Raw genomic sequence first — 25,693 nt, forward strand, 5'->3', positions numbered from 1 at the left:
ATTAATTTCATCATCATCTTCAAAAACTTTCCACTATTTGACATTGTCAGGAAAAGATGGTCTATATTTCACCTGAACTTCATAAGTCAATTTAGGAGGCAAAGGGGGGATAAACGTACTAGCAGACACCGCAAGGGAATCAGCAAGCTGGTTCTTCATTTTAGGGATGTAAGAAATGCTGAAACTATTGAAATAACCCTTGAGCTTCCATACCTCATCTTTGTATGCTTTCAACCTTGGATACTTTGCTTGGAAAGTTTTGTTCACCTGCTGAATGATAAGGTCTGCATCTCCAAACACCTTTAGACCTTTGATGCCCATTTCTTTAGCAACGTTTAAGCCCAATATCAAAGCTTCATACTCTACTATGTTATTGGTGACTTGAAAAGTTAGCTTGAAAGATAAATGAATGCATTCCTATGTGGGGGATACAAGGAATACACCTATCCCTACATCTTCCTTAGAGAAAGCTCCATCAAAGAACATGTCCCAAATTTTTGGACCTTCTGCCTCTGTGATCTAGAAAACAGGTTTCCTAAGCTACAAGGAGGCCAACTGTGATTCTTCAATTTGAAGAATACAGGCTCCAAAATCAGTGTCAATAGCATAGATGGGATGATTAGTGGGATTCTTCTCATCATTGATGATATAAGCCAACTGAGCTTCTTTGTATAATCTCCTACTCTCACCCCCAAAAACTGGGACAGTAGCATAGGACAGATCATTTTGCAATGTTCCACCTAATCTTTTGATCCAACCTCTAGAAAGAAACATGCCAAACTTGGGGAGCACATCTGCTACCACAATATCCATCATCACGCTCTTCATAGGCTGCTGAGACAAGGTGATGGCTAGGTTTTTTATTAATCCCAAACATTTCACTTTTCTAGAGTCAAAAGAAAACAGGTCATGATAGGGCTTGGTAATGTCAAGACCCAACTCGTCCATGACAGCCTTGGGAATTAGATTATGGATGGATCTTGTGTCTGGAAGGCATTTGTGAAGGTTTTTATCATGAATATTCAAATATACATAGATTGATGGGGAGCTTTCATCATAATTTTCAATCATTGGGCTGAGAACTGTTGGGTGTGGAGCCTGATTATCTTCTATATTCAAAGGTATCGCCACATAGGACCCCAGTTTGAAATGGGGGCGGTAACGCCGCCCGTAAAATATTCGCTACAGGGGGGTCCAGGGGGGGGCGGGGGTTTCGGGGGCAGCGCCCCCGAAGCTAAAAACAACTATAAAATTGCCTTGTAAAAGTATAGTAATTTCTAGTCAATCTGGGCCGTTCATTAGGCGGATGATCTGACGATAGAACTTATGTTTAGTTTAGGGTTTTTTGCCCTAGAAGGGAACCCCTCTCTTTGTATGAGGGTATTGTATATGAGGCTTTGTGATAGATGTGTATTCTGTGAGCGAAAAAAAGAGAGGTGAGACTATGAGAGAAAACAGAGGATATTACAGCGGATTTGTTGTAGGTTGTGTCTCTTCATTTTCTTGGATAATAGAAAGGAAGGACTGGCTGTTCGGGGTGGACGTAGCCCAAACTGGGTGAACCACGTATATCTATGTCTCTCTTGTTTTGTGCGTTTTCTGTGTTTATATTTCTGCAATATTTTATGTGTTCCATTGCTCCTTAATATATAATTTTCTAACAACTGGTATCAGAGCCGAATGTCTATTTGGCTGATAAACTCGCAGGAAAGAGGGGTTCCTGGTTCGAGTGGGAGCAATGGCGGAAGATGGTAAGTTTAGGGTCGAGAAATTTAACGGCCAAAACTTCTCGCTGTGGAAGATGCAGATGGAAGATTATCTGTATCAGAAAGATCTATACCTACCATTGGGCGGAAAAACAAAGATGCCGATGGGTATGAAAGACGAAGAATGGAACCTTCTCGATAGAAAGGCACTCGGAACAATACGGTTGTGCCTTGCTGCATCAGTCGCCTTCAACATTTCGAAGGAAACCACGACAGAGGGTTTGATGCAGACGTTGTCGAAACTATATGAAAAACCCTCGGCCTCAAACAAGGTATTTCTTATGAAACGGTTATTTAATATGAATATGTCGGAAGGTGGATCTGTTGCAAACCATTTAAATGATTTTAATACAGTTACAAGTCAGTTAAGTTCTGTAGGGGTAAACTTTGATGATGAAGTTAGAGCTCTGTTATTCTTGTGCTCATTACCAGAAAGTTGGAATGGTTTGGTAATGGTCATTAGTAACTCCGTTTCTGGATCTAGTACTTTAAATTTTGATGATGTTGTCGATGCTATCCTTAGCGAGGAAATGCGATGGAAAATCTCTGGTGAGACATCGGGAAATGCTTTGAGTGCAGAGTCTAGAGGAAGAAAAATGGAAAGAGGAAAGAGCTCAGGATATCGCAGTAAATCAAGGAAAGGCAGATCCAAGTCCAGATCGGGGATAGTGTGCTGGAAATGTGGAAAGAAAGGACACCTAAAGAAAGACTGTAGATATCAGAAGGGAAAAGAAGGAGATGCACAGCAAGAAAACAATCATGAAGCAAATGTGACAGGTGAGGTGTTACAAGATGCTTTGATTCTTTCTTTCGAAAATATTACTGATTCTTGGGTGGTAGATTCAGGGGCTTCATTCCATGCCACACCTGATAAGAAATACTTTCATGACTATGTTCAATGAGATTTTGGACAAGTTCGTCTGGGTGATGATAAACCCTGTAAAATTGTTGGAATGGGTAAGGTTCTTGTAAAACAGCAGAATGGAAACCAATGGCTATTAAAGGAGGTAAGGCATGTTCCAGATCTAAAGAAAAATATGATTTCAATAGGGCAGTTAGGTGGTGAAGGTTGTGTGACAACTTTCACAGATAAAGCTTGGAAGGTCACCAAAGGAGCCCTGGTAATAGCAAAAGGCGAAAAGGTTGGTACATTGTATTTATGCAATGGTATTTCTAACTTTGTTAATGCTTTAACTTCCAAAGGAGCAGGTGCAGCATTATGGCATCATAGGCTTGGAAACATGAGTGAAAAGGGGATGAAGATTCTTCACTCAAGGAATTTGTTGCCGGGTTTGAAGAATGTTGATTTGGACTTATGTAAGAATTGCATTTATGGAAAACGGAAGAGAGTCAGATTTCTCAGAGTTGGGAAAGAAAAGAAGAATGAAAAATTAGAGCTTGTGCATACAGATGTATGGGGACCTGCTCAGGTATCATATCTTGGTGGCTCTCGTTATTATGTTACTTTTATTGATGATGCAACTAGAAAAACTTGGATTTATTGTATTAAGAATAAATCTGTTGTATTTGATACTTTCAAGAAATGGAAAGCTTTGGTTGAGATTGAGACAGGAAAGAAATTGAAGTGTCTTAGATCAGATAATGGAGGTGAATATTGCAGCAAAGAATTTGATAAGTACTATTCAGAGCATGGAATTCGCAGAGAGAAGACAGTTCCAAGAACACCACAAGAAAATGGTGTGTCAGAAAGGATGAACAGAACAATCATGGAGCGTGCAAGGTGCATGAGATTGCATGCAGGATTGCCTTTACAGTTTTGGGCAGATGTTTTAGATACTGTTGTTTATCTAATAAACAGAGGGCCTTCAAGTTCCTTGGATGGTGGTGTTCTAGAGGAAGCATGGATAGGTAAAAAGGTAAACTACTCTATTTTAAAGCCTTTTGGTTGTGAGGCCTTTGTCCATATTGATAAAGAAAAGAGAACAAAGCTTGAGGCAAAGTCAAAGAAATGTACCTTTATTGGATATGGTGTTAATGATTTTGGTTATCGCTTATATGATTACGAAAATCACAAAATCATTAGGAGCAGAGATGTAATATTCAATGAAAAGGTCTTGTATAAGAATCAGTTGTAGGAAAAGAAACAGGAAAAGGAAAACAAGGAATATGCAGTTCTTGATGAAATCACTGAAAAAGGAAAGGTGCCTGAAAATAATAATAATCAATAACCACAACAACAGCAACCACCACAACAACAACAGGCATCCAAAACACCTGAAAGTGGTGTTAGAAGATCTACCAGGATAAGTAGACCCCATGAACGATACTCTCCTTCATTATATTATTTATTGTTGACTGATTCCGGTGAACCCGAATGTTATGAAGAAGCAATGCAGGTTGAAAGCAGGAAGAAGTGGGAGGTAGATATGGAAGAAGAGATGGACTCCTTAATGCATAACCAGACTTGGGATTTAGTCAGGTTGCCTATAGGAAAAACTACATTGAAGAATAAATGGGTTTACAGGCTGAAGGAAGAAGATGGAGGAAAACATAGGTATAAAGCTAGACTTGTGGTGAAGGGGTTTGCACAGAAGAAAGGTATTGATTTTGATGAAATATTTTCTCCTGTTGTTAAAATGACTTCAATCAGAACTATTTTAAGTCTTGTAGCAGCTGAAGATTTGCATCTTGAGCAGTTAGATGTAAAGACAGCCTTTCTCCATGGGGATTTGGAGGAAGAGATATATATGCAGCAGCCACAAGGATATGAGGTGAAAGGGAAGGAGAAACTAGTGTGCAGGTTGAAGAAGAGCTTGTATGGCTTAAAACAGGCTCCAAGGCAGTGGTATCTAAAATTTGACAATTTTATGTCTGAAAAAGGTTATACTAGATGTCACTCTGATCATTGTGCTTTTTCAAAATGATGGCAGCTATATTATATTATTATTGTATGTAGATGACATGCTTGTTGCAGATCTAACATGCAGGAAATAAATGTGCTCAAAATAAAATTGGCAAATTCTTTTGCAATGAAGGATTTGGGAGCTGCAAAACAAATCCTTGGTATGAGAATAACTACAGACAGGAAAAACCGTAAATTAACATTGTCTCATAATGAGTACATACAAAAGGTGTTGAAAAGATTTAACATGCACAATGCAAAACCAGTTAGTACACCTTTTGCTATCCATTTCAAACTTAGCAAGGAAATGTGCCCAAAGACCCAAGAAGACATGGATTATATGTCTAAAGTTCCATATGCATCAGCAGTTGGAAGCTTAATGTATGCAATGGTCTGCACAAGGCCTGATATTGCACATGCTGTGGGAGTTGTAAGCAGGTACATGAACAATCCAGGAAAGGAACATTGGATGGCAGTGAAATGGATTCTCAGATATTTGAAAGGTACCACAAATCAAGCATTATGCTTTGGTTGTTCAAACATCTGCCTACAAGGATATGTTGATGCAGATATGGCAGGTGACAGAGATAACAGGAGGAGCACTACAGGATATGTATTTACTGTTGGAGGAACAACTGTCAGTTGGGTTTCAAAAATCCAAAGTGTTGTTGCACTTTCAACAACAGAAGCAGAGTATGTTGCTGCTACAGAGGCTAGTAAAGAAATGATTTGGTTACAAAGGTTTATGGGTGAATTGGGTAAGGAGCATGATATGGGAACGTTATACAGTGATAGCCAAAGTGCCATTCATCTTGCAAAGAACTCAGCATTTCATTCCAAGACTAAACACATACAGCTCAAGTACCATTTCATACGATCAGTGTTGGAAGATGGAGAGTTGAAGCTGGAAAAGATACACACTAGCTAGGATCTTGTAGATATGCTAACAAAAGTTGTAACCAGGGAGAAACTAAGAATATGCACAGTTTCAGTTGGTCTTCAAGGATGACGATGAAGATGAGAAACAGCCAGGTCCAAAGAGGAGTCATTGTCCAGCAAATGGAGCAGCGGTGGAGTTGCTACAATCAGTATCCAAGTGGGAGATTGTTGGGTGTGGAGCCTGATTATCTTCTATATTCAAAGGTATCGCCACATAGGACCCCAGTTCAAAATGGGGCCGGCAACGCCGCCCGTAAAATATTCGCTGCAGGGGGGGTCCAGGGGGGGGCCGTTCATTAGGCGAATGATCTGATGGTAGAACTTATGTTTAGTTTAGTGTTTTTTGCCCTAGAATGAAACCCCTCTCTTTGTATGAGGGTATTGTATTTGAGGCTGTGTGATAGATGTGTATTCTGTGAGAGAGAAATAGAGAGGTGAGACTGTGAGAGAAAACAGAGGATATTACAGCGGATTTGTTGTAGGTTGTGTCTCTTCATTTTGCTGGATAATAGAAAGGAAGGACTGGCTGTTCGGGGTGGACGTAGCCCAAACTGGGTGAACCACGTATATCTGTGTCTCTCTTGTTTTGTGCATTTTCTGTGTTTATATTTCTGCAATATTTTATGTGTTCCATTGCTCCGTAATATATAATTTTCTAACAAGAACAACAGCTGGTTTGTCATCTTGCAGATTTACATAGTCAGTGGAGGTTTTGATGGCATTGGGCTCGAGGGCCTCATTGATAGATCTCTTGAAGGACTTATTTTTTACTAGTTCAATAAGAAGTATAGGTATTCTTAGCTTCTGAATTTCTGATTGAAAACTGAAAGGAGAAGGAGACTTTTCAAGGCCTCTTACCTTGTGAGCTGGAGCTTTGAGGATGATAGGATCAACTACTAGTCGCTTCTACTTATTAGTTTATTGTTCTGCAGGGACAATAGCTCTTTGAATAGGGGTTTCCTTGGCTTTATTCATCTTTGACCTTAGATTATATCTGTGCTGATCTTCAGTTTTTAGAACAGTTTCACCATCCCACTCTTGGTTGATCTGGTCATTGAATAATGAGTTTTCATAGGCAACTAAGGTAAAAATGGAGGCACTACCTTTGTCTTCCATACAATGGATCTCATAATCTTCTTCAAACTGCTCCTCTTCCATGACTGCATTCTGGAAAGGGGTCTTCACCCTTTGGTCTTCATTGGCATCTTTGCTTCTTTGCAGAATCTGCAACTGCTCATTAGCTCTTCTATATGGATTTGGATTTCTAAGAGCAAAGGTATTAGGAACTCTTCCTTTCCCGGAGTGCTGCTCAACTTTTAATTTGGATATTTAATGACTCTATCATCTTAGTCATTTTATCTATCTTGGGATCTGAAGATGATGAAGACTAGCCCCTCTGTCTCCTTCTATCAACATTACCTTTGAGCTTCTTTGCAGCCATAATGTTTGATTCTACTTCCAAGGCTGCATCCTACATATCAACCAAAGTAGCACATCGCCTCTCCCTCAATAGCAGACAGAAGTTAGAATCAAAAGAACTGGCATAGGTGAGTTTAGCAGAGGTAGTGGTGGGTTCTACTTTAGCTGGTATCTTGTTGTACATTCGATTAAACCTCTTATTAAAATCAGACAACAACTCACCATTATCCCTCTTTAAGTTCCAAAGCTCAGTGTGGTAGTAGAGGAGATCCTTCTTATCACCCCAATTCTTTAGAAATGCATCATCTAAAGCCTCAATATCTGCTATAGATCTTGGGGTTAGTTCTATAAACCATTTTCTAGCCTCTCCATCTAGGCTTTGGACAAAGACTCTCATCCACACATCATCTTCACCAATGTCTAGGTTATCAGCATAGCTATAGAATAATTCAAGATGTTCTTCAGCTGTAACACCTTCACTCCCAGTGAACTTAGGCATATACTTTTGATGTTCTCTAGTAGGCATGGCATTCAAAGGAGTGGGCAGTATTAGAGGTCCATACCTAGCAGCTATGATTCTTTCCATTTTGGTGGGTGCCTGTGGACCTACCATAGCTTTGGTGCCTCTAAGGGTACTAGAAGTCTGAATGGCACAGGGTTGAGGAGTGACTGATAAGGCTAAAGGAGTATGATGGATAGGAGGTGAGGTTTCCTTTGGGCTTACAACAAAAGGAGAACCTAAAGAATAAGGAGCTTTATGAATCTCTGAGAGTTTTTCTTCACTGCTAGTATTAGATGCTATACTCTCAACATGTATTTGTTCTATTACAAACCTTTTTTGAAGAGATATAGAATATTGCTTAGGTTTACCTGAACCTAGTGCTCCTTTCTGCAATGCCTTTCTTTTTTTGATGATCTTTTCAGGGTCAAGTACTAGATTAGCTTGTGGCTTCTAAGGATTTCTCCTAGTATGCCTCCCAAACTGAGCCAGAACTATGGAGTGGAGTCGCCAAGAGGTTCGTCCTCCAGTAGAGTCACCAGATAGATGATTATAACCAAAATAGTGTCCAGACTTTGTCTATCATTAAGGCTGGATCTGTATCGTCTCCCAGGGAAGCTGAGCTTCAATCTCCTCTCCCCGACAATGACGCCAATTTTTTTATCCCTCTAGGAAACTCTCCTAGGTTGTAGCTCGAAGATGCCTGGTAACATATAATATTCAATATTGTTCTAGGAACTATTGGAATGGATGAAGGTTTGGATCAAGCTAGATAACCACTTCAACTCTGTTTTCACTCCAGACATGCATGAACACCCTCAACTTGACAAGGCTTTAGACCACTAATGCTCAATAATTTATAGATTTAATGGATAGATGGAGAATACTGACTGTACCAGTAGATGCATACACAAACATATATGAATGGCTAGCTACAGGGGGTAAATGAAACTTGCAAATATAATTTGTCAACATAGAGATAAGATGACAGTTATCTGGCATTAGACATAGAAAAGACGTGAATAACCTATTCAATTGCAAATCCAATTTATCAATGCAGAGATAAGATGACAGTTATCTGGCATTAGACACAGAATAAATCATGAATAGACTTATCCAAGAGCAAGCTTAGAACAGAAGAGAAATGGACATTGAACATGTAACAGCAAAAGAAGCTTGTATTATTGGAATGTAGATGAGAAGCTGCAAGGAACAGAGTATCTACAGTCTCTATAAGTTGAACCTTTGCTCCATCTAACTTCCAGCCATTTATAGGCTTTTACAATGCTCTCTAGCTCTCTAGGGCTCGAGATGTCTTAATCTATCCCTCTATCTTGTTAACTGTTTGATGCCATAATTAGACAAGCATGAGTATAGGGGCACCATTTCTAACCACCACAGTAACCAATCCTAGTCACTTTGCCGCTCTATCAGGTGGTTCAAACATACTAAGATGTTCCACGATCCTTTTCTGTTAATTCGGTTGCATCGTGTTGCTGCCTTTTTCCCTTCTTAGCCATGCCTTCCGTTATTTTAGTTCAGTTGTCAAGCTGCACAAACATTGATAGAACCAACTAATTTCCTCTCTGGGTGACTGATGGGGAGTGGGGTATGGGGCATGTGGGCCATTGGACAATATGAATCAACAGTCAGGATGGTGATTAGGCTGTGAGGGGCGAACCAAGGTGATCATGGACGGTGGCTATTGGATCGAGGGAAATGGATGATGGAGATCACGTGCGGGAGATCTGAAGTCATGGCGGGAGCGGAAAAAGTCTAAGCCGTCAAATATCAGATGAGTAGATCGGATGGCTATTGGGTGGAGGAGGTGCACAGGTGATAATGCCCAGGGGCGGTTTCGTTTGGGCGGAAATGGTTTCTATCGGGCGCTCATCAGGCGGTAAGCGGTAAAGGCTGGAGTCCGCCCGACACCATTCATTGCATGCCACGTAGCAGCGGAGGAGAGAGAAAACTGCCTTTATCGGGTGGGTATTCCTATCGCTAGTTTCCCACGTGAAATGAGCGATAGTCGGATCTGGCAGGAGAGATCTAATGGTGAAGATCGATTGGGTGAAATGTGGGCGATCAGATTGGTGGGGGGGGGATCGACAGCAAAGGGACACAGAGGTATGGGATGTCCTCGAGAAATGTGTGGAGGGCACGTATGGGCAGAAAGGTAAGGTTTTTGGGGGTTTTTGGGTAAATTTACTTAAATCTAAGGTGAAAGAGGGTTTCGTTATGATGTGAGGGTTGGGTTAGGATATGAGCGGAATAGAATGTAAATATAAGAGTAGGGAAATGGGGTGATGATGGCCCGTGTGAGAACTTCTCCATGACAAAAAAGTAGGCCATTTCCCTCCTTTGGCCTTCAAAATAGTAGCGCTGCACCTCAGGGCTAATAGTGGCTTTGTTCAACTCCCTGTAATCAACACAAATTCTCCACTTACCATTGTTCTTGGGAACTAGCACTAAAGGAGAGACCCACTCACTGTCGGAGATAGGGTAAATGAAACCTGCATCTAGCAGTTTTCATAGTTCTTCTTTGAATATATCTTTAAGAGATGGATTCATCCTCCTTTGTGGTTTTCGGACCGGCTTGCAACCTTCTTTGATGTATATGTGGTGAGTACACACTGAGGGGTGTACTCCCTTCATTTCCTTGTAACTCCAAGCAAAGGCTTCTAGGTTTTCTCTCAACATGTTGCATAGCTTTTCCTCTTCGAGAGCAGAAAGAGATGGATTAATTTTCAAGGTTTTCTCTGGGCCGAATTCTATGGTTTTGACATGGAGTGGGTTGGAATTGGCTAAGCATATGTCAATTGGATGATTGTTCTGGGTTTCCCTTCTTCTTCTAATGGTAATGAACCAGGAGTTGGACTTTGGAGTAGGTGTTTAATTAAGTCATCCTCATCTTTTTCTCCTCCTCCTATGGTTGCTTCCAAAGCATAAAGTTTGGTGGAATAAACCTCATCTTCTTCCTCCTCCTCCAACGATAAAGGTAAATCATGCTCTAGAGAACGTTGAGCAGGAGGGTATAGGACATAACTATTTGGACATATGCCCATTCTTGATGGTCATATTCCTAGCTCTGCAACTAATGTAATCTTCGTTTGTGGCCAACCATCACCTCCCAAGGATGAGAGGCTAACCAGTAAGCTTAGCCTTGGGTTGGAGAACTAGAAAATCTGCAGGGTACTCCCAGGAGTCAATGGAGACCATTACATCCTCCACAATTCCCTCAGGGGTGACTGTGGAACGGTCTGCAAGTTGCAAAATGGTTGTGGTGTTCCTCAATGACCCTTGGAGGTTGAGATTAAGCATGGCGTCCTTGGTAATCACATTAATGGAAACCCCAAGATCAATCAGAGTGTGTGGGACGATGGTGCCATTGATGTGCACATCTACTACAGGGCTTCCAGGGTCCAAATATTTCAGACATATTACTTGCCCCAGCATTAAGTCAGACAGCTTCCAAACGACATTAATGGTAGGGGCATCCATTTTTCTTCTTCCTGGATGTTTTAAGCACTTCTCCTTAATCAACTTATTGTAAATGGGGACATATTTTATTGCCTGGAGAATGGGGATCTTTACACATAGATTTTTCAATTCTCCCAGAATTTCAGTTTCTTCTGGGGTAGGCTGGAGTGGTTGGGCTAATCTCTTAGGAAAGGGTGGATTTACTTTAAGTTTTCTTTCCTCTCTTTCTTCCTCAACATCCCTATGTGGAGAGGTAGGTTGATTATCTGGGATAATTCTCCCAGATCTCAGGTTGATCTCCCGGATTTCTACAACATAAGCTGGGTATGATGTCTCTCCACTGAATACTTGTTGAGCTTGCCTATTGTTTGGGTTCAGATTTGGTTGGGCAGGCATCTGGGGTTGCTTGGGTGGAGCAGAGTGTAGGAGTTTGTTTGGGTAGGTGGTGGAGGAAATAGACCTAGAGCATTGTTGTATTGGGGCCTCCACCCCTGGAGTGGTGGACTCCACTGAGGTTGTGGCGGAGTGTAAGGTTGAAATTACTGGATGGCTAGCTGAGAATGGTACTGAGATGCATAGGACCAAGGAGGGGGTGTACACTAGGAAGGATGAGTAGGGGGTCCCCAAGAAGGTATAGCTATGGTTTGGTTGGGGTTGTAATATGCATGGGATGACCCTTGCATACCCTGCTAGTATGGTTTAAGCCCAGGAGGTCTCCTTTGGTTGATGTAGCAAAGCTACTTAGTGACCCCTTCATCTCCTTGATATACAACTTTGAGTCTGGGTAAATAAGGGCACTTGTCTGTGGAGTGATTTCCTTCATAAACTGAGCAAATTTCAATACAGTTCAATGGACATTCGTTCTTAGGATGCCTCCTAGTGCATCTAGGACAAAAGATGGCCAAGGCTATCTCTGCTTCCTCTTACGTCCTTTTGATATTCATGGTGTCCAATTACATGGCAAGGGTTTGCAACATCTCACTTTTGAAATCTTCTAGCATATTTCCAATTTCACCCTTGATGGTTGAGTTGGAAAATGATGTATTGGCCATAGGTTGACTACTCCTACTCTTTTTTCTGGCTGCCCTAGAATGGTTTCTAAAGGAAGTCTTGACATCCTCATAGGGTAATTGGTAGATGTCTCCTCCTGCTAAAAAATGTAAGGTATCCCAAAGATCTTCTCTTACTCCTTTGAGCAAGACCAACTTTAGTGACTCAGGGTCAAGTGTGCACCTGACCCTTTTGTAACTAAGTTGGAATCTCTCTTCGTAGTCTTCTAAGGATTCAACCTGGTTCATGGTCATCCTGGAAATTTCATCTTTAGTATCCTTTGACCTACAGTAGTGTCGATATTTGTTGTTAAAATCCTGTTGCATCTAAGCCCAAGTTGTGATTTTATCTCTAGGTAAACCCATGAACCAGTGCAATGTTGAATCCTTAAGGGTAGATGGAAACAGTTTTAACTTTTGCTCATCATCTGTATAGTCATAGGTTTAGCATATAACAGAAAAATCAAATAGGAATTTGTCGAGGTCCTCTATGGTCAGGCCATGGAAATGAGGTAGGGCAGAGGGGCTTATATTCTTCATCTTGGTGTCCCCATTGTTTTCCCTGATGGGAAAGGCACCCTCAACTCTCTCTCTGTTCCCTCTGTCATTTCGATTTTCAGCCATTGGTTTAGTAGGAATGGGTTCCTCTTCTTCTTCTTCCCTTGTAGCTTCTTCAAATATGTCAGGTTGGTCACCTAAAGGTTCCTCCAGTTCACAGCCACCAAAGAAGAGAGAAGGTTGGCTATTGGATGCAGTGGGGGTATTTGGCAAGAATTTCCCTAAATTGTCCCTATTCCTACAAGGCATGAAAGGAAATGTTTTTGGGTTGGATTTTATAAGGTTTTTTTAAGCTGGAAAGTACTTTGCAGAAATGAAATTGCTGATTAAATGAAAACTACTGACAAAAAAATCTAGTTGAATTGAAATTCTACTTGCAGAATGGAAAGGAAAGAAGATAATGAAAACTGAAAGAAAGGAAGCTACTAGATTACTTTTGCAGAAATAAACTAATGGCAGAAAATGGGAGACTAGAAATAGAAGAAAAGAAAGTAGTAATCACATTCTACTCAAACACCTCCCCAAAAACGGTGCCAAAAAGTGATGAGCGGCAGTATTACAACAAGGATACTGCAACTCCTAGGCTACTAGCTTTACTTATCAACTTGGGGTTCGTACAAACTTGGAGGTGACAGTGCTATATGCATAAGTAAAAGTGTAGGTCCTTCCTGTTGTCACTATTCATCCGGTGAGAGACCCCAGGGGTTCCAAGCCAAACTTCTATAGAGTCATAAGAAGCTTGATTCTTTGATGGAAGAAGAGCAAAATTATTTTAAGAGAGCTACTCTACTGCAGTAATGAGGAAAATAACATGTAATGCTAAATCACACCATATCCTAATTAACCATTTAAATAGATATGCTAAGCAGAATTTTTAAATCAACACTAACCTAATGCTGCTATCTAGGTTACAGAAGTAAAGAGCATCAAACCATACTAATGTGTGAGTAAGAAAACTAAACTAAATTTGTTTTCACTTTTTTGGTTTTCTTTGGTAAAATCAATCATGCGATTTAATTGTTCCTCTGGATGTGATAGGTGGATGGAAGGTGGTTGAGGATGGATAGAAGGTTTAGGGAGTGGTTGGATGGTGTGGAAGGGTCCTAGAAGTCTTTTTGTGACTTCCTAGAGGTTCCCCATCAATTCGGCCTCAAAACAGGCCGTTTCAGGAAAACCTACAGGATGTACTAGAAATCGACAGAATGACCTTGTAGGAATTACAGGAAACCTACAAGATATAGCCGAGAGCTAATTGTGAGGTGTTAAAGGTGTTGGGAAGCTTGGAAATGGTGTGTGATGAGTGGGATAGGGTGTTAGAAGGTCTAAGAACACTCATGAGTCAGTATCCAAGAGAAGAGATGGCTAGATTCACTCAATGTGTCTAGGAGAATTTCAATAAAAAAGGACAAAAAAAACTAGTGAGGGTGATGGTGGAACAAGAGATGTTTGAGGTGGATGGGGTGGAATATGGATGCTGGTGATGAAGTCTATACCTCCTCCTAAAGTACCTGCAATGCTTAAAACATGTGTGTCTTCCAAGAACTATGCAACAAGATACATTCTCATAAACTAGAAAAGTATGAATCAATTGCCCATATTATGCATGAAGAAAGTGTTGAAGGAAAGGAGAACATGAGTGAGATCTTATTACAGAAAGAGAGTGATGGAAAAATATGATAATGCAATGAACCAAGTACTGAATCAAGATAACAAACTCCAAAGCTCATGCAGGAACTAGAAATCTATGTTTTTCAGGTTTCTGAAGGGTCTCTTCCTGAAGTCATGGTCCCAGAGGGAGGAGGTGAGGCCAAGACACCTGCTGACAACCTTACGGTGATCCTTTTCTCCTTGCTAAACTGTTAATTTAAAGAAGGCACAAATGGAAGCAAATTAAAATACAACCAATCTACTCTACACTATTGTAATGGAAATGCAACTACTTAAGCAAATGAACAATTAAACCATGAATCTATGCTAGCATACCTATACAATAAAGAGGATCCTTGGCTACTAGGGTTGGTCTATAACCCAAGAGCTTCAGCCCTCTGAGTTAGCTCAATGCTGGCTCATAACAAAACTCATTCTTATTATCAAAACCATGGATTACATCAAAAATTGTCACAAGTCTTGCAACTCGAAAATAGAATAGACTTTTACAATCAAAAATCCAAATCCTACTGAGGTCCTAGGCCTCTCTACTTATATATTTGAAGTCTCCAATGACTTCCTTAAAATTAGGGAGGCTCGGCTCCCAACCTCAAGATAAACTAGTGCTTTGTCTTTCAGTTGCTCGTTGCCTTCTAGTCCTCATGACTTGGTTGTTTGCACTTCGAGCTGATGGAGGAATATTCGAATGGAGGGGTAGTAAATGAGGAGGATTTACCTCCTATAATTCCTCTCCCTTGTCCCATTCAAGTTTTGACCAAGTTCTTTGCCAAAATTCCTTGCTTTTATCCTTTAATCCTACATTAAATGCACATTAGACCACAAAGCAAAATATCCAACTCTAACTCATCTCATAAACAAAATATAATCAAAGGTATGCAATAAGTTGTGAGAATAGTTGGTTTGACTAAGATAGGAGGTGAATTAAGGCCCATATAATTACCCAATGGTGAGGCTCATCATCTCCACAATCCACATCAGATCACTAGGCCCTAACCGAGACCCCAACCTCTATGATTTACCATATATCCCATCTCGGGATTCCTAGGCCTGATCAAGGGAAACCACCTCTAGGATTTACCATATATCCCACCATTCACTAGTCAAGGATTCCTAGGCCCACCGAGACAAACAATACCTGGCTTTACCACAACCCCCAGTCTGGTTTAGGGGTTACTAGGCTAATGGCTTTACCAAAATCGACAATCTAGTTCAGGGATTACTAGACCATGTGTTATTTCATTGAGAGATCCACCTCACTCATGTTTGAATCCACCTGGCAATCCAGCTCAACCAAAACATGAGAATCTCATCACACCATGGCTATCAGGAAATAGCAAGGCTAGGCTGAAAACATTGTCACACCTAGGAAAACCCATTCGAATGACAAAAAGAGAACCAAGAACACACCGACAACATCATAGGTTCCAAATCTAGCAAGGAAACCACACATACAAATCAACACCTATAAGAATATTTCTGCAGTTGCTTGATCCCGCTCTTCCTTTCTTCATCTTTTGCTTCCTCTTTGCCTTCTTTTCTTTTCTTGATCCAATGCTAAAATGCTCCAAGAAAATCTCGAAGTTTCCAAGAGTATGAGAGAGAGAATAGAGAGAGAGCTTAAAAAATGAACTGACAAAATCCCCTGGACTAATCCTCAAAAACCTTTTTATCAATAAGGCTTCTATTTTCTTCATTTGCCACTATTCTCCTTCAATTTCCTCATCACATGCAACCTATGACCTTTCATTTTCCTTTTCTCCTAATTTATATTATTTTCGTAAAAAAATTTTCCAAAAAATACATTTTGCCTTTCCAAATCCTTTTCCATTGCCTTTTCCATTTTCCTTTAGCCATAATAACCGAAATGAACACCTACTGGGATATCTTACCCAACATTCAGCTTGGAATACATGTCCCATGACCTTGGTCTTAATTTTCCTTTATTAACTTCTTACATATATTTTTAACCAGGGTTGTTACAAGACCCTCCCCCTTGGGGGGACACCATCCTCGATGTTCAATGAAACCTATAACCAACAAGACCACTACAACTAGACATACTTCCCATGGAGCTTTATAACTTAGCTCGTTGTAGTATTTATAATGACCACTACTGAAACATGACAAACATACCATTTACTGGAGCTTTATAACATAGCTCATTACGGTATTTAAAATAAGAACCACATATACTTATACACATTTGCTTCAACCATCAAATAACCATATTGTATATAGAGATTTATAAATCCAACTCAATACAGTATTTACAATGATATGCACATATTCACATATGCACATTTTCTCAACCAACAAATAAAAGGATACAATTCCTACATCTACAAGAAGGGAATCCAAAGGTTCACACCTCCACCCTCAAAAGTAGTACCAGGATTCACCTCCTTCTTAGGAAGTCCAGAATCCACTATCAAATTCAAAGTTGCATCCAATATCCAGCACTACAATCCTGTGCCACTTGTCCTCTCAGTGAACAATTATCGACTCGTTATTCCAGGGCACACTCCCAATGTGCATCTAATTCCATCTGCAATGCTAATAACCAAAACAAATCCATCCTCAACCTTCCCTTCTCTTCTACACAGTCCCTCAGGCAATACAATCACCCCCTTTTGTCCAGTCACACACCTTCCAAGTTCCATTGGCACCCCCATCTCAGGTATTCCATCCCTTGGCAAGACGTCCTCGCATCAGAAGATACAAAGACCAAGGTATGTACCTACCTCAAAATCATAATATCGGTCATAGCATGCTCATGTAAATCAATGGACACTATTGGGTACCAGTGTCCCACAATGGCCCTACTCCCAAAGTGCTTTACCAGCGTATTGTTGCATGTTCCAATTTCTTTCACTGACGCTGCTAATTCTTGCAGTCGGTTTCAACCATCCAACCGAGCATTTCACATGATTTTCTGTACCAAGCACATAATTTCCATTAGATTCAAAATAAATTGAAATAAATTCACGTCATACCTCATTGGTAGCCCATTAATAAGGTATATGTTTAATTTTGTTCAATTCCTGTCACAACAAGTCAAATTGGAATATTTGAAGAAATTATCATGTATAAACATATCACATCATGTTAGCTCAAAACAAAACCATCATAGATCAAAATGATGAATTGCATGCAATCATCATAAGCCAGAATCATAGATCACATATAACCATCATAAATTAGAATCATAGATCACATGTAATCATCATTGACCAGAATCATAAATCACATGCATAATAAAACTAAAATAAAATACTGATACTTATCATTTAACCAATTCTTATCTTCTACCTTTTTCTTTATTCTGTACACACACCGGATCGGTTGCCACACCCAACAAACACCTATTTCCTTCTCTTCAATAATGTACACATACACAATGTATATCACAACACATACATCCACACATAGCATACGACATCACACAATGCATACACCTACACCTAATATACATCACGACACATACACCTACACCTGATATACATCACGATACATGCGCCTACACCTGATATACATCACGACACATGCGCCTACACCTGATATACATCACAACATATACACCTACACCTGGTGTAAAACACAATATAATACATACTCCTACATTCAATGTACAACACAATATGCCTACGTGCACATAGTACAAAAGAAGGAATACACATGTCATGATGCCATGACTACTCAATGCACATAAGTAGTACTGCATCTTTGTAAGACAACATTTATGACATGCACACCAGTACCATATGTACAACATGTATGTAGTACCACTTGTACACAGAACCACATGCACAATATGTGCACACCAACACATGTACATGACACCATCTGCACAACGTGTACACAGTGCCACCTATACATAGCACCACATGCACAACATGTACACAACGCCACATGCACGACATGCACACTGCACCACTTGCACATGGAACCACATGTACAACATGTACACAACACCACATGTACATTCATGCACACAACACCATATTTACATATTACCATATGTACAACATGCACACAACACTGCATATCCAACATGTGCATAGTACGATATGTATACAATACTACATATACAAAATTACACATCACCATAGGTACAATCACTGAATATACAACACATACACAATAATAACACTAAACATCCTAAACCATACTTCCTCTACCAAGAAACCTTGCTTCTAGTGTCTCTCTGCCATCCATTCTTATCTTAGCATGCCGTGGATCATGTTGTTTTCATTTCACTGATGTATCTCTCAGCATAGCCTGTCATAGCTTAAATATAGACATAGTATAATCACATAATATCAAGTCATATCCACATGATGCTGACCTCAGATATATTTCAAAGCTACTCTTCCCACTCGATTCCTCATAAACCATGAACCTCTTCATTATGTTCACCTGTATAAACAATCATTAATCCACAAGAATGATCTTTGGTGACTATGTCAGACAACGACATACATATATACATGTATACATATAAATATCAACATAAAAAAATCATGATCCCTGAGGATCTTGTTAGATAACAACGTACATACATACATATATGCATATAAACATTATCATAAAGCAATCATGATCACAACATAATTACTAGATATCATTAGGTCAAGATTAAGAAAACTCCCTTTATCTGTGCATAACTTGCACAACATTGAGAATAATTGTTCCCAACATAGCCATGGAATCAGATGCCTCACACCCATTCACTTTACCTTTCTCGTTAGCTGATTTCACTACCACCATCCATTTACAGTAATGGAGCCAACCAACTCAGCCAATGATCATACTCTTACATTTAGCTTCCCTTACACATACACAATCTTCATCCGGGCCTTGCATTACCTGTTGGGTTTCATCTGGCTCTTCTTGAACTCCATTAACTTTTCTCTTTCCCAAATAATTCCCAAGGCTCAAACATAAAAGACAAGAACAATAACAAATAAGAAAAAACATGAAGAACCAACAATGATACGACACCACAACAAAAGAGGCATAGTTATTCACATGACATAAACAAATAACAATAAGACGCAAAAAATCACAAAAGGCCAAAAGCACAAGAAAAACAATAAACACCATGACACAATCCCCATGGTTCCCAATGCTTCCAAGGAAAAGCTCAACCTGAGCCTTCTTCAGAATCTCATGGCAGTTTCCTTGTCATGTAATCCCTTGCATCATATTGTCATAAACATGAAACTGTCAGTGTATAAACAAATATAATATAACAGTTATCTTACCTTGTTATGCCAAGCACGTTTCCTTGTAGTTGAACACATTTGTGTCATGTCTCAAGGCACTTCAATTCCCTTGATAGATCTAGCTATAAATAGACACTAATTGTTCTACCTTTCAAATACACGTCCATGAATATAGCACATATCCACATAATTTCAGACAAATTAGGGTTAATAAGACTTCCTGTATGCAAAGAACTCATTCGTTTGGAATTGTGGTTTCCAAACATAGCCAAAGGAATTCTCACCTAATTCCTTTCTTTTTCCTTTTTCCTTGCTGCAATTAAGTCTTACTATGTACTATCACATCACCAAACTATTAGTTATATAAACACATCAACTATTACCTTGTCATTTTAATACCAATCATATCGTCCTGCAATTGTTCACACATGTAAGTCACATGTTCCAAAGGTCAAGACAACATATCTATCAATTTGAAATCAAATTTACCAATTCTAAAAACCATGTCATAATCAACAGTCAACTCACATTCCTCTGTCATAATACATACTACTACAACTATCACCTACTTACACTCAAGTACATATCAATTGTATCAACACATGTGTTAGTACAATCATCTTAAAACAATATCATTTGAACACATACTCATACTATGTAATTCATTAAACATTCAACCAAATTGTAAACACGCCATGTTAAATAAATCAACTAGATAACAAAATAGACACCAAACACTTAAACAACAAATAAACAACATAATCAAATAGTCAAGCACTAAATATATGACATAAGAAAACTCATACCTTAATGTATCTCAGGGGGGGCTATATTATCTGAATATCAAGCTAGATTAGCATGATATAACTTCCCTCATATCAAATCAACCATAAATAAGGTCATGATATCTGTTATATGTGATTTACGATTACGAACAGAAGTATCTCCCCTAGGTTTGGTGGCTAACCTAGAATAACATAGAGACATGGAACCCAATTCTTTCCTTAAATTAAATAGATGATGGTATGAAGCCTACCTATAATCCATTGTGGGCTTGACTCCTTATTTAGCTTGAATGCTCCAATTCGAGATTTGATGGCCAAAATTAGAACTTGCACAGTTAGATAACACAAGCCAAGAAACTATGAGATCTATGCAGTATCATCTATATACTCTATTCAATAGATCAACATGGCATTTAAATACATGAAATAAAAACATCGCATATAGGAAAACAAAGAATGATTTGCATTAATATAAATGGAATTGGCTTACAACCATAAATAGGTGTTGATCTTGTAGAAGAGCTCCTCCAAGGCTGACTTGTCCTTTCTTTGTCACAATGTGTACCTCCAATCACCCTAAATGCGTGAAATGAAACCTCTCACCACAACATCATTAGGGTAGAATCACTCTCCAAAAGCTAACCTGTTGCATATCGAAGGCTGTAAATATATAGAGGAGTGGGGTAAGTTGGGAGTTCTTATCCAATTACTGAGCTAAGGTTTTAGATCCACCTATTATGGGAGGATGGGATCAAAGGATAAGGGATGGAAACTCCAAAGTAGGGTAGGATGGGATCCGGATGTTTTATCAATGGTAAATGGTTGTAACAAATTCTGGAAGTTCTGGAAGAGGAGGCTTCCTAAATTGATCTCTTTTTCTCAAATTTCTAGAACCAACACAGGTGCAAAGTGGAGCAACCTGTAGGTGATCAACGTGGGCCACAATGGAGAAACATGTAGGCAAATGTTCTCCAACAAGAGGCTAGGGAGTGTTGGCCCTAAAGCTAGCTTAGATGATGCAGTTTCAGGCAGAAACTATAGGGAATGAAATTATATGCTTAGGTATTTGTGCAAGATGATGACAAGGGGGAATAGGATATTGATTGATCCAATTAGGAGGTCTATTGTTTGGATGTGACAAAATGGCCTATAACAGATTCCCCCCTAAAGCACAAAGTCAGAAATGACGGAAATGTTTTACCTTGTGACAATTAATGATCAATAACTACTGGTGAGCTTCATCTATTACAATAAATTTTCATCATGATATCTTTGTTGCTGAGGGAGGCATAACCATACTTAGAACATAAGCTAACATAACATGTACAATGATCAAAAGACGCATCCAGAAATGAAAATTGGTGGACATAGGACTGGATCATTGCTTGTATGATCATGGCCATCATACATTGTGATCTCTGTATAACTCCTAAAATCGTAGCCCGAATGGATGAAACTAGATCTGGGGTCTTCTATCTCCCTCACACAACCAACCAATGTACGAGTCTAACCATATGAATAAATGAGCTAAGGTCAAACATGGTAGACACCATCTTATTACCAGTTGATGATGTAATTCGTTAACAGATGCGAGAGAAATCACGGATGATGTTAATGGATCTCAAGGTACTATAGTAAAATATGTATGGTTTGAATAAATGAGTTGATGTTGAACACCACACAGAGTCTTCCGATTGAAGGCCATTGATGTAAACCTATTGTTGAGAGCGAGGAAACTTTCCATTGATGTATACACACACTAAGGTAACAAGGAATGTTTCTAAGTCAAATTCTTGGATAATGTGTTGACGTCAAAAGGAAGCAACCCATCATAGGAGGGCCTTGATGTATCCCCCATCAATGACACGAAAAAAGTATCATGATTGAGATAGAATGATGTTGATACGGAACTGGAGTAGGAAAAGAAAACATGGAATGAAGGCTTAAGATTATTGAAATGGATATCAACTAAATGAATTCTCTTGAACACACTAGCGACACTGAATGGAGTTGGTAGCATTGACCCAAAACTAAAATGGAGGCTCTAAAAATGGTATGATAACAAAACTACAAGTAGATTACCAAGCCCAATAGACATGGAGATGAAGTGGAATAATTTTGTGTTCAAGAGCGATTCGCTATCATTAGCAAATGGAATACCCTATTTTCCCAATTCCCCCAACCATAATGGTCAATACCTCTTTATTTTTAACAAGCTTGAGGAGGATAACATATCATTGATCTGTAAGTTCATCCTTTGGATGAATCCCTCTGGGTATATTTAATGAACTCTGAGAAGGAGTGGTTCAGCCTTGTCATGTTCACAAGTCCATAGTTGTTTAATGTTTTAGTGAGTCCAATGAAGGTAAAACTTGACATCTTTTTCATGTTTAGAGAGTATGAAAAAGAGGTGAAAAAGAAAACTCTAGATGTCCCTTTTTGTAGATAGTCTCTCAACTCTGAAAAGGTAGAAAAAAATACTCAAGAGAACCTCTTAGCCATGTTCGACTAAGATATTTATTTTAAGTGGATAGTCTAACTCAATCCAGAAAAGGGTTAAGCTTATACTGAGTAGACATCTTTTCATTTAATTTTACAAGTTCGAAAAGACAAGTGCTCAACAATATTTTAATATTTTGCGAGTCTGAAAAGAGTCGAAAGAGGACTCCGAGTGGTTCCTTTTTAATAGGTTTATAGAGCCCGAAAAAGAGATAAAGGTATACACCTTGGTCAAAATAACATGTTTAAAGCATGATAAAAACATGTTAACAGCTGTCGACCTGCTCAAAACATCACAAAATGGATTAAACATGACTATTTCGTAGTAAAAATGAAGCATATCTAGGTCAAACATTAAATATTAATAAAATAATGTGAGAAATGACCATAAATACTCAAAATGACTATTCATTTTCACCATTTCACATTTACCTTCATCAGTGAGAGTTTTGAGCCCTTTTTCCCTCAATATTTTGCAGCTGATTGCGGCTAACCAGGTGGACCATTATGAGTACCATCACTTCCAAGTAGGAGCTAAAGCCCTTATCTTTCTTTTAATTTCATGGTCCATTTTTGTGATTTCATGCAATTTTTTAGAGGTTTTAAAGGACCTGGGGTCCTAAGAACACTACCTAAGGCCAACAGATCCCCATAGTATCAAAATTTGTGTTGCAAATAGGCCTACTATCACTACTGAGAGAGGTGCAATGCTCTATCATGGATAGCTAGGGTGCATTGGGCATAAAATGCTAAGTTGTTTATCAGTTTTCCCTCAATTTTTTGTTAGTTTTTGTTCATGAAAAGGAGCCTAATGAATCTCTTGTTGATGTTCCAGGTGTTCCTTAGAAAAAAATGGATTTCATTTGGATGAAAGAGAACATGAGGAACAAGAATTAAATGCAGGAAATGATCCTACTACCATTGAGGCACTAAAAACCTGAGGATTGCTAAGATTCTTTTGGCTTCCTAGTATGAGGCAACAAATGGAATTACTGAAATATCTAATATGTTCATGGGATGTTCAAGCAAAAGAATTCAGGTTTGGGGAACATCTGCTCAAGATAAAGGTAGAAGATATCTACTTTCTAACATATTTATCCAAAAGGGGTTGCCCCATCCTCTCCTAGGTGGGAGAAGTGGTGGGGAGACAGTGAAATATTATATCACCCCCTATTGTAGACCTCGAGCCCATCCAAATAGAGATGGAAAGATAAACATAAAAGATGTAACTCAGTTACCTTCGAGAATGATCATTCTCATTATCACGAAATTCGAAGGTATCTCAACACTTCATACAGAAAGTGTCTCATACATGCGATACGGGGTGGAGATTCCAGAGCCAACAATCCTCAACTGGAGTGAGGGAGTTTTGGTCAATATGAAGGAACAACTGACTAAATAAAGAGAGGGGAAGTTAAATAACTTAGGTTATGGTTCAATCTTAGTCTCGTTTTCTCTAGAACGAGTGCCACTACTTCCGCATCAACATATTATACTTGAGCCCATCGATCTGAGGGCACCACGGATGAGGAGGTGGATAGATCATATGGCTCGACATGCAAGTCCATCGACGATCAACTTCTCACCAGCCTTCTTTGGGTGGTTACTGTTATCACTCAGGTTGTCCCTCAGGTTGTAATAAAGGGATACGGCCGAGGTAACCACAGACCAACTTTGGACTACAGGTTCTAGCCCACCTGCAATCAGAGAGGGCTCTCTCTTTATGATTTAGCTTTATTTGAAAGGATTTTAGGCTAGCTATTGAATTCGGGAGTTTTTGTTTTGATTTTGGTGGGAAGATTGATGTTTTCAGGTAAAGAGGCAGGTATAGTGTGAAAATTTCAAACCATTGGGCATGGAGTCAAAGAGTAGGACTGCTGGTGCGTTTTCTTGGTCACAAGAGAGGTATGGAGCAAGGTAACTGTGCATGAAAAAATGTTTCAGGTTTAAAGGATGGAGTGAATGCTAATTAATGAGAGGCAGTTAAGAATCTCTCAATCAGCTTAACAGAGGGAAGCAACGGAGCCCTACCTAGGGGCAGTAAAGAATCCCTAGATAATTGGCAAACACAGGTGAATTAGGGTAAATATGAGCCAGAAGGAATTCATATTCATTACTAATTCATTCAGATGAAAACATAAAGGAACAACAGAAATTGAGCATAGAGTGTATTTAAACAAGTTCTAAGCTAATCTTTCTTTCTGCTATTTAGATAGTGGTAAACAATGAACAGAGGTAAGATGCACTTATTGTTTCATGCTGCAGCGCATGAATTCCATCTTTCAGTCTCTAGAAATCATTAACAACACATCAGACAGTGTCTTCTCTAGGCTTTCAGCAATCTTTGATTACAGAAACAGTCTCAGGTATACAGTGTGAGTCTCTAGTGAGAATTATCAATCGATCAACCCTTAAAACAGTACAGAGGGTGGTATATATAGGGAAAACTCTCCTAATTTCCTTTATTACAACCTGACCTAAACAGGTCTGGGAAATGATTACTTTTAACCTAATCCTATCCAGAAATAAATGTAAGAAAATATCTTGAGCTACACTGAGGGCAGTCGTATCAAAACTGAGTAAATGTGTTGTCCTCGGTGGCTTGGTGCAGTGTTTCTGTAATAACTGTGCATGGGCTTCTTCTCCATTGTAGTTCGGTGGCTTTAAATGCTTTAACGGTGATTTGAGAGTTGGGATGGGTTTGCACAAATTGATTTGACTTTGCTGGCTGCCATTCATTGTATCCTGCTTTGGGAACTGAAGGTTTCCATTCAACAATTTAACTGGTACACTTTGCTGCTTCATCTCTCCTCTGATACTCTTTGACAAATGAATTGGGTTGCTTCTCTCCTTTCGTTGTGGGTCAAATCGCCAATTAATGGCCACTGTTCGGCCCTCTATTTCTTTTAGAACTGTCTTTTGATCCTTTCTGCATGCTTCGCA

This window comes from Pinus tabuliformis, chromosome 4_2, assembly GCF_031772625.1.
Source record: "Pinus tabuliformis cultivar Carrire ecotype Pingquan chromosome 4_2, CPIR1, whole genome shotgun sequence".
Classification (NCBI taxonomy): Eukaryota; Viridiplantae; Streptophyta; class Pinopsida; order Pinales; family Pinaceae; genus Pinus; species Pinus tabuliformis.